General features: G+C 45.5%; 1 pseudogene; it reads right to left on the minus strand.

Annotated features, from left to right (window-relative positions):
* Positions 1-2,893: 2,893 nt before the first annotated feature.
* Positions 2,894-10,011, minus strand: LOC135537918 (apolipoprotein D-like; annotated as a pseudogene).
* Positions 10,012-11,262: the final 1,251 nt, after the last annotated feature.

Raw genomic sequence — 11,262 nt, forward strand, 5'->3', positions numbered from 1 at the left:
ACCCGATGTTACAGGAAGGCCATAAAGATCATCAAGGACAACAACCACCCGAGCCACTGCCTGTTCACCCCGCTATCATCCAGAAGGTTGAGGTCAGTACAGGTGCATCAAAGCTGGGGCCGAGAGACTGAAAAACAGCTTCTTTCTCAAGGCCATCAGACTGTTAAACAGCCACCACTAACATTGAGTGGCTGCTGCCAACACACTGACTCAACTCCAGCCACTTTAATAATGGGAATTGATGGGAAATTATGTAAAATGTATCACTAGCCACTTTAAACAATGCTACCTAATATAATATTTACATACCCTACATTATTCATCTCCTATGTATACGTATATACTGTACTCTATATCATCTACCGCATCTTTATGTAATACATGTATCACTAGCCACTTTAACTATGCCACTTTGTTTACATACTCATCTCATATGTATATACAGTACTCAATACCATCTACTGTATCTTGCCTATGCTGCTCTGTACCATCACTCATTCATATATCTTTATGTACATATTCTTTATCCCCTTATACACACAAGTGTAAGACAGTAGTTTTGGAATTGTTAGTTAGATTACTTGTTGGTTATTACTGCATTGTCGGAACTAGAAGCACAAGCATTTCGCTACACTCGCATTAACATCCGCTAACCATGTGTATGTGACAAATAAAATTTGATTTGAAATCAGACCATAATTCCATCCTCCTCATTTCTGCTTACAAGCAAAAATTAAAGCAGGAAGCACCAGTGACTCGGGTCAATAAAAAAGTGGTCAGATGAAGCAGATGCTAAGCTACAGGACTGTTTTCTAGCACAGATTGGAACATGATCCGGGATTCTTCCGATGGCATTGAGGAGTACACCACATCAGTCACTGGCTTCATCAATAAGTGCGTAGATGACGTCGTCCCTAAAGTGACTGTACGTACAGGCCCAGGCTCAGAGTCTCCATGCAGGCCCCTGCTCCATGTCGCCCATTCAACAGGAATTTGTTGTCCCCAGGGCAATAACAGTCTGTTGAGTCATTGGGATCAGGGCTTGCTATGAAAATAATGTTCTTTCTTGCTCAATCAAAAACTAGGCCTAGGTCCTATTACTGCAACATTTAAATCTGAAATGCAGCCATACACATCAACAATCATTGTTTTTTTATAGCTTAATAACAAAATATAGATATTGAGCTCCACTAGACTACAACAACAAGTGTCTAGTGTATCAGAAGGTTACGAATGAACTGTACAAATTAGTTCAATCGTGGTCTAGCGGTTAGGGCATTCAGCGTGCACATACAGTGCTTTCAGAAAGTAAGCATAACCCTTAACTTATTGCCCATTTTTGTTGTGTTACAGTCTGAATTGAAAATGGATTACATTTTTTTTCTCTCACCCATATACACACAATACCACATAATGATAAAGTGAAAACATCTTTGGAGAAATTTTTGCTAATTTATTGAAAATGAAATGCAGAAATGTCTGATTTACATCATTATTTACACCCCGAGTCAATATATGTTAGAATCATCTTTGGCAGCAATTACAGCTGGGAGTCTTTCTGGGTGAGTTTCTAAGAGCTTTCTACAACATTTGCTCATTCAGATTATTTTTCAATTTTTCAAGCTCTGTCAAGTCAAACAGCCATAGATTTTCAAGCCAATTTAAGTCAAAACTGTGACTTGGGCCACTCTGGAACATTCAATCTGGTTTTGGTAAGCAACAGTGTATATTTGGCCTTGTGTTTCAGGTTATTTTCCTGCTGAAGGGTGTATTTTGTCTCCCAGTGTCTTTTGGAAAGCAGACCAGGTTTTCCGCTAGTATTTTGCCTGTGCTTAGCTCTATTCCATTTCTCTTTTTTCTAAAAACAAGCATACCCATAACATGAAGCAGCCATATTTTCAAGGCAATTTATATTTTAGGACATAACGTGAATTTCTTTGACAATTCTTTTGCAGTTTTACTTTCGTGCCTCGTTGGAAACAGGATGCAAGTTTGGATTATTTATATTCTCTACAGGCTTCATTACTTTCACTCTGTCATTTAGATTTGTATTGTGGAGAAAGTACTATGTTGTTGGTCCATCTTCAGATTTCTCATATCACAGCCATTCAATTCTGTAACTGTTTGAAAGTCACTATTGGCCTCATGGTGAAGTCCCTAAACGGTTTCCTTCCTCTCTATCAACAGAGTTAGGAAGGGCGCCTGTATCGATGTATTGTATTGATACACCATCAACGTGTAATTAATAACTTCACCATGCTCAGAGGTATATTCCGTGTCTGCTTTTTACATGTTTTATATTATTGTACACAGAATGAGACCATGCATCTTATTACATGATTTGTTAAGCACCCATCTACCAATAGGTGCACTTCTTTGCGAGGCATTGTAAAACTCCCTGGTCTTTTGGGTTGAATCTGTGTTTGAAATTCACTGCTCGACTGAGGGACCTTACAGATAATTATATGTGTGGGGTACAGAGATGAGGTGGTCATTCAAAAATAATGTCAAACAATATTATTGTACACAGAATGAGTCCATGCATTTTATTACGTGATTGGTTACACATTTTTACTCCTGAAATGATTTAGGCTTGCCATAACAAAGGGATTGAATACTTATAATCAATTTCAGCTTTTAATTTTGTATTAATTTGTAAACATGTTTGTATGTGAAAACTACTTCCAAGGAGCATACATTCAGTTGTTCCAAACTCACTTCACTCGCACTAAAGAGGGAGGCTCGTCGGCTGGTGCTAGCACCTGCGTAGATCAAATCCATAGCTGAAACGCAGATGAAGGTGCTTACATGTCCTAACAATTTGGTACTCTATGTGCATGCCATGTGATGAATGTAAAACATATGCATTTTCTAAACTGAATCAGGTAGTCTCTTAGGCCCACAGAAGCATGTCAACGCACAGCTCTTGGCTCTGGTCGGTGATGGTCATCACGTCGATGTTGATGCCGTTGGAGGTGAACACGTTGTAGAGCTCCCCAAGTTTCTCCTTAGAGAGGGTTGGCTCTCTGCTCAGGATCCAGGCAAAGTCCACGTGGAAGGCACCCAGGTATTCAGTGCAGCTGTAGACCACAGAGTGGCCCTCGTAGTCAGTGGATAACACCCAGTAGGGGCCAGGGGAAGAGTCTGCAGGAGAGGAAAACATATATTCAAAAACATACAGTATACATAGACATATACGCCTCAGACCAGACATGGGTCAAAGACAGACAACATAAAATGTCAAATGGACTTATATAGGTCAACCTCACAAGAATGTTGAGACAAATATATTAGAGGTATGTTTACCCTCGAAGAAGGTGACTTCCAGCTTGGCGGGCTCAGAGGGGTCCTTGACCTTAGCATAGCCAGTAATAGCATTGACAGTGTTGTTAGACCTGAGAGAAAAAGGGAGAGAGTGTCAGGATTTGGCCAGGGTTGTTCCGGGTTTTGGTCACTAGATGCCCCCATTGTGCTTTTGACCTTATGTTTTTTCCCTTGTTCCCCATTATTATTTGCACCTGTGCCTCGTTTCCCCTGATTGTATTTAAAACCCTTAGTTTCCCTCAGTTCTGTGCTCTGTGTTTGTATGTTAGCATCCAGCCCTAGTGTTCTGTGTATTCTTGTCGATTCCGGTGGATGCTCTTGTGGAATTCTGTTTTTGTTTTTGAGTATCTCTTGAGGCTTTTTTTGTGCTATTCCTACCACCTTTTGGATTTGCCATTTTTGTATTGAAGGACTTCTCCTTTTTACTTTATTAAATACACCGTCTTAAGTATTGCTGTGTCTGCCTCATCTTCTGTGTTCTGCTGACTATTCGTGGCTCAGTTGGTTAAGTGACTGTTTCTCACCCCGGAGACCCAGGTTCGTAACCGGGTCCTGACTGAAACACAGAGCCAAAAATGAACCCAGAGGCAGCCAGTTCCCAGGACCTTTTTGCCATGCTGTCCCACCACCAGGAGACTGTCCAACGCCACGAAGCCGCCCTGGTTCAGCAAGAGGCCTTAAAGGCTAGACATTCTCATCTTCTGTCGGAGATGCTGACTTCCATTAAGCAAATATCTGATCGTCTTACCCCGGCAACAGTTCCCGTCCCAGTACCTCAGATTCACGTACCCATGGCAGTTAACCCCCTGGCTGAACCTCGTCTTCCACCTCCCCAACGGTTCTCAGGTGATCCAAGTGCTTGTAAAGGGTTTCTCACCCAATGTTCTCTCTCCTTTGAGCTACAACCCTCGCATTTCCCACCGACCGGTCTAAGATTGCTTATATCATCACCCTGCTGTCGGAAAAAGCCCTGGCCTGGGCTACTGCTGTGTGGGATGCCCATAGTTCCTGCTGTGCCAGCTACTCTGCCTTTGCTGAGGAATTCAAACGAGTGTTTCAAGGCCCAAGCAGTGGTTCTGACTCAGCCAAACAGCTCCTGACTCTCCACCAAGGTTGGCGCAGCGTGACGGACTATGCCATCCAGTTCCGCACGGTGGCAGCAGCAAGTGGCTGGAACAACGAGGCGCTCACGGTGTGCTTTCTGAAAGGCCTTTCCGACACTATCCAAGATGAACTGGCCACTCGGGAACCACCGGACAATCTCGAGTCCCTGATCAAGTTGGCCTCACGCATTGACCAGCGTCTGAGAGAGAGAGAACTCAACCGTAGACCTCTAGCCCCTATCAGTCCCAGCTCCGAGTCCCCACCTTTATCCTCGCTGGCTCCATCGGAACCCATGCAGATTGGACGCATCTCCCAGGCTGAGAGAGACCGCCGGATGAGGGAGCGACGCTGTCTATATTGCGGCAAACCGGGCCATTTCCGTTCCACGTGTCCCGGGCTCCAGGGAAACGCTCTGTCCCGTACAGACCGGGGGAACTGTAACGGGAAACATAACCTCCTCCCATCCGTCCAACTCCCGTCTGCTCATTCCAGTCACCCTCTCCTGGGACAACCACAAGCTTCACCTTCAAGCCTTGGTAGACTCTGGAGCCGCAGGTAACTTCATGGATGGTGTCTGGGCGAAGGAGAATGGTGTTCCCTCTGAACCTCTAAGTGAACCCATGAGGGTCACTACATTGGATGGAAGCCCTTTGGGATCTGGACTTGTCACTCATGTCACTACCTCCTTGCGACTTTCAGTTTCACAACACCAGGAATTGATGAACTTTCATTTGATCTCCTGTTCCGAGTTCCCTCTCGTCCTTGATACCCCTGGCTTCACAGCCATAACCCTCACATCGACTGGTCTATGGGCACTATCAAGCAGTGGGGTCCTACGTGCCAAGCTACTTGTATTTTCCAGAATTCCCGAGTTCTACTCCCGAGTCTTTAGAATCCATCGACCTGACCCGAGTTCCCGAGTGTTACCATGACCTCAAACTGGTGTTTAGCAAACAGAGGGCCACCATGCTACCACCCCATAGACCTTACGATTGCCCCATCGACCTGTTTCCGGGCACTTGCCCCACCAGGGGTCGGATCTTTCCCTATCTCCACCCGAACGAGCTGCTATGGATACCTACATCAAGGACGCTCTGGAAGCAGGCCTCATGCGTCCATCCACCTCCCCGGCGGGAGCAGGGTTTTTCTTTGTGGCCAAGAAAGACGGTGGATTATGTCCTTGCATCGACTACCGGGGACTCAATGCCATAACCGTCCGTAACCGTTACCCGCTACCCCTTATGGCCACAGCCTTTGAGCTGCTCCAGGAAGCAGTTGTTTTCACTAAGCTTGACCATCTTGTGCGGATCAGACCTGGTGACGAGTGGAAGACCGCTTTCAACACGCCCTACTGGTCACTATGAATACTTGGTGATGCCCTTCGGCCTGACCAACGCCCCAGCGGTGTTCCAAGCGCTCATAAACGATGTGCTTAGGGATATGCTTAACATATTTGTGTTCGTTTACTTGGATGACATCCTCATCTTTTCGAGCTCCCTTCAAGAACACACTAAGCATGTCAGACAAGTACTCAAACGCCTCCTAGACAGCCATCTGTACATTAAGCCGGAAAAATGTGAATTCCATTCATCCCGAGAACAATTCCTGGGATTTGTAGTGGAACCCGGTCGAGTCCAAATGGACCCCAGGAAGGTAGGGCGGTAGCGGATTGGCCCACCCCCAAATCCGTTAAGGAAGTTCAGCGTTTCCTGGGCTTCACAAACTTTTACCGCAAGTTCATCAAGAACTTCAGCTTGGTGGCAGCCCCTCTCTCAGCTTTAACCAAGGGTGGCAATGCAAGGTTTTTGTGGGGAAGAGAAGCTGAGACGGCTTCAAGGACTCAAGCAGCGCGTTCTCTCTGCTCCCATCCTGATACTACCGACTACGGATGAACCATTTGTGGTGGAGGTAGACGCATCAGAGGTTGGTGTTGGAGCTGTCCTGTCTCAGAGGGGTGAAGACAAGAAGCTTCATCCGTGCGCTTTCTTCTCACACCGGCTTACCCCCGACTGAGAGGAACTACGATGTGGGGGATCGTGAACTCCTAGCGGTTAAGATGGCATTGAAGGAATGGAGACACTGGCTCGAGGGGGCTTCTCACCCGTTTCAAGTGCTTACGGACCACAAAAATCTGGAGTATATCCAGCAGGCGAAGCGGTTGAACTCTAGACAAGCTAGATGGTCTCTTTTCTTCAATCGATTCCAGTTTATCCTCACCTATCGGCCCGGGTCGAAGAATCTCAAACCGGATGCCCTGTCCCGAGTCTACGCTCCTGCCATTCGAGATGACACGGACATGCCTGTCCTTCCTGCTGCTAAGATTGTGGCTCCGATCTCGTGGCAAGTTGAGGATACCGTGAGACGTGCTCAAGCTAGCGAACCGGACCCGGAAGGAGGTCCTGCCAATCGGTTGTTTGTCCCAAGGCAGTGAGGACTCAGGTCCTTCTGTGGGGGCACTCCCTCTCGCCTCACCTGTCATCCGGGCGTAGGTCGCACCTTGGAGTTCATCCAGCGTAAGTTCTGGTGGCCTACCATAAGAGAAGACGTTGCCACTTTCATCAATGCCTGTCCCGTGTGCTGCCAGGGCAAATCTTCTCACCTCCGCCCTCAAGGACTCCTTCACCCTTTACCTGTTCCCCACAGACCCTGGTCCCATATCTCATTGGACTTTATTACTGGACTTCCTCCATCCCATGGCAATACTACTATCCTAGTCATAATCGACAGGTTTTCAAAGGCGGCCAGGTTCGTCCCTCTGACTAAGTTACCTTCTGCCAAGGAAACGGCTGAGTTGGTAATTAATCATGTGTTCCGGAGTCTGGCATTCCTCAAGATATGGTTTCTGACAGAGGTCCCCAGTTCGCCTCAAGGTTTTGGAAGGCCTTCTGCCAACTCATGGGGGCTTCTGCCAGTCTATCTTCAGGGTACCATCCCGAGTCCAACGGCCAAACAGAGAGGATGAATCAAGAGCTGGAAACCACCCTCCGATGTATGACTCGTGACAACCCGTCCACATGGTCATCCTTTATTGTTTGGGCCAAATACGTGCACAACACCTTGCGCTCCTCCTCCACTGGTATGTCCCCGCACGAGTGTCAGTTTGGCTATGCTCCTCCATTGTTCCCGGACCAGGAGGCAGAAGTCAGAGTGCCTTCAGCCTTGAAGTTCGTCAGACGCTGTCGGCTTATGTGGAGGAAGACCCGTCTCAATCTTATGCGTTCCTCACAGAGGTACCAACAACAAGCCAACAGACGTCGCCGTCCCGGGCCTACCCTGCGCCCGGCCAGAGAGTCTGGCTCTCCACAAGAGACTTACCTCTACGGGTGGAGTCTCGCAAGCTGTCCCAAAAATACATCGGTCCCTTCAAGGTTGCCAGGAGAGTTAACCCAGTTTCTTATCGCCTACACTTACCCAGATCCCTTAAGATTAATTTCACATTTCATTGTTAAAACCTGTTGTTTTTTCTCCCCTTGTCCCGGCAGACAGACCTCCCCCTCCGCCTCGTGTCATTGGAGGCCAGCCGGCTTATACCGTCCATCGGATACTGGATTCCCGCCCCGGGTGCAGCGGTCCTGGCAGTATCTGGTGGACTGGGAAGGCTACGGTCCCGAGGAGCGCTCCTGGGTTCCTGCCAAAGACATCCTGGACCCTGACCTCATTCGTCAGTTCAGGGCCCTCCACCCTGAGAGAGCTGGTAGGAACGTCAGGAGCACGTTCCTAGGGATTCTGTCAGGATTTGGCCAGGGTTGTTCCGGGTTTTGGTCACTAGATGCCCCCATTGTGCTTTTTGACCTTATGTTTTTTCCCTTGTTCCCCATTATTATTTGCACCTGTGCCTCGTTTTCCCCTGATTGTATTTAAACCCCTTAGTTTCCTCAGTTCTGTGCTCTGTGTTTGTATGTTCCAATACCCTAATGTTCTGTGTATTCTTGTCGATTCCGGTGGATGCTCTTGTGGAATTCTGTTTTTGTTTTTGAGTATCTCTTGAGGCTTTTTTGTGCTATTCCTACCACCTTTTGGATTTGCCATTTTTGTATTGAAGGACTTCTCCTTTTTACTTTATTAAATACACCGTCTTAAGTACTGCTGTGTCTGCCTCATCTTCTGGGTTCTGCTGACTATTCGTGGCTCAGTTGGTTAAGTGACTGTTTCTCACTCCGGAGACCCAGGTTCGTAACCGGGTCCTGACAGAGAGAGGTTAAACACATGGCGTTTTGTGAGGCCTACTTACTCATGGGCCCCTATTCAATCAATAGTAGATAAAGCGAGCAGCACTTGCACGTTCACTCTGAATGTTCATGCTGTATCGGAGGTGATAACCTTTGTTTACCGAGTCACCCCCACGCAAGCTGTGAACATTTTCATTGGATATTGACATCCACCTTTTTTAAGTTACCATTCTGAGTAAACCCACAGTGCGGTTTTCTCTTTAACTGTAGTTGATTGAAAAGGAGCCTTTGGACGTGGGTTATTAAGACAGTCTGCTTTCATGTAAAATTAGTTACATTTTGCTAAACTATTCCTTTAAAGTTAGAGTCAGCGATTCATGAAGTAAACAGCAATGTCGGATCGATTTCCACAACAACTAACAGCATTGAAGCGCAATGATAAACTTCTCTTGCTGTTTCAGATTCAGAAACTGTCACATTGTAGCTATTGAAGCTAACCTGTGCACAGGCGCAGATACTCTGAGATTCTCTGGGTGCATCGTCTTACGTTGTGCTCATCTGGATCTATGGTGCTGCTCGTGGCAACGTCATATCTCTGATTCTCAGTTTAAATGTACAAACATTTTATTTTGTTGAACAATCTCTTAAATGTACATTCAGCAGCTCCCTGTTGAGCACACCAACTACTCCGGGGCTCTTCAAGGAGTAGGTGGCAGTGCTGCACTCGCCCTTCTGGAAGATGGCAGGAACTTCTGGATCTCATACCACTTGCCCAGATACTGTACGAAAAGACAAAGATAAAAGTTTACATGACAATTTTATGACATGGAATGGCTGAGTGCTCTGGGGTTAGGTCCCCCCCAGGAATAGATCTAAGTTAGGGTTAGTATAAGGGTTAAGGTTAGGGTTGGAGCTAGGGTTATTAAGATGAATAGTTGAAATGTTACTGATAGACTGTCGATAGACTAGAGCATCTACAGATGAACTATCCAAATTACTACACATGCATAGAAGCAACTTCAGGGAAACTTTGTTTGATAGTCCATCTGTAGATGATCTACAGACATTTAGTAACAGTTCAACTATCTACTAACCCTAGCTCTAACCCTAATCTTAACCCTTATTCTAATACGAATCCTAACTGTAACCTTAGTAAGCAGTTGCTTATCAACAGATTTGTTGGATAGTATAACCATCTGTAGAGCATCTACAGATGGAAAATCCAGACTATCCAAGTAAAGTGTGTCCGCAACTTAATATACGGTAATAAGTGTTTGGTATAATCACCCTGGCGGTGGTCAAAGTTTGCCTGACGGGGGTTGGGGGCATTTTCCAGGGCGGAAAGGTCTGGGCGTTTCCGCACAGAACGGACAGCAGAGTCAGAGACAAACCTGTAGAGCCTGCATCTTGGGGTCTGTAGAGCAAAAGAAAGAAGAGTAGAGACAATGTCAGCAACTCCACTGGAGGACAATGAAAATTGACTTCAAATATTCTTTGTACTCTTAATCAAACATTTTGAATCAAATCACATTTTATTGGTCACGTCACACATACTTGGCAGATGTAATCACGGGTGTAGCGTAATGCTATGTTCCAAGCTCCAAAGGTGCAGTAATACCTAACAATACAAAACAATACACACAAAAATTAAAATAAAGGAATTAGGAAATATATGAAAAGGTAGGAAACAGAAACACATACTGTACAAGAAATTCTCATAGACTCTGACCAAGCAATGTAAATTTTATGTCAGAATGGTGTTACAAATAACAACTTGCACATCATCATTCATAAGGCAAAGTGAATTCGCAGAGCTTAGAGCATCATAGAGAGAAAGAGTGGAATGAATGGGTACAAGTCCCACTTACCTTGTTCAGATGCTCAACCTGGTTACAATAATGTTCAGTGGGTTACAGACACCTATTTAAATGTATTGGAGTGGGGGGTGGCATGGTGGTGGGGTGCGTGAGAGTTTGGCACCTGTTCAAATGGCTGTTATAGAAACAAACTCCTTGCTGACTCTGCTAATGACTGACATGTTTGTGCTTTGGTTGTTACACACAGTGGAATAATATGCCATTCAGAAGATGCTTTAATCCAAACCGATTTACAGTAGTGAGTGGATGCATTTTCTTGTGTGTGACCCACAATGGGAATCAAACCCAAAATGCTGCCATTGAAAGTGCAATGCTCTAGCAAAGTATTAAGTAATAACACTAATAATAGTACAATGTTGTTAATAGTGTGATTACGGTGTTTCTACACAAGTATAAGAGTATCTTAACTTCCTACTACTTTCTTAGATATTGTACCATTGCACGACATTGCCAGCATTCCAGCTAAGACTTGAGTAATGGGCAGTAAAATGTCTAATTTGAGCACCTCATCCATTTGAACACGATTATTGTATTTTTTTTTTTACTGGGGTTACAAATGAACTTAGTATATTGTGGTTCATTTTGTCAACTGTGAGGACCATTTTAGGGGAAATAGAAGCACAAGCTCCACGCCCCTCCATTTGGCAAATAAGGGCATAGTCAAGGACCATATCACCTCCACCCTACCTGACACCCTAGACCCACTCTAATTTACTTACCGCCCAAATAGATCCACAGACGATGCAATCTCAACCAAACTGCACACTGCCCAAACCCATCTGGACAAG

The sequence above is a fragment of the Oncorhynchus masou genome, unplaced genomic scaffold, assembly GCF_036934945.1.
Source record: "Oncorhynchus masou masou isolate Uvic2021 unplaced genomic scaffold, UVic_Omas_1.1 unplaced_scaffold_8720, whole genome shotgun sequence".
Classification (NCBI taxonomy): domain Eukaryota; kingdom Metazoa; phylum Chordata; class Actinopteri; order Salmoniformes; family Salmonidae; genus Oncorhynchus; species Oncorhynchus masou.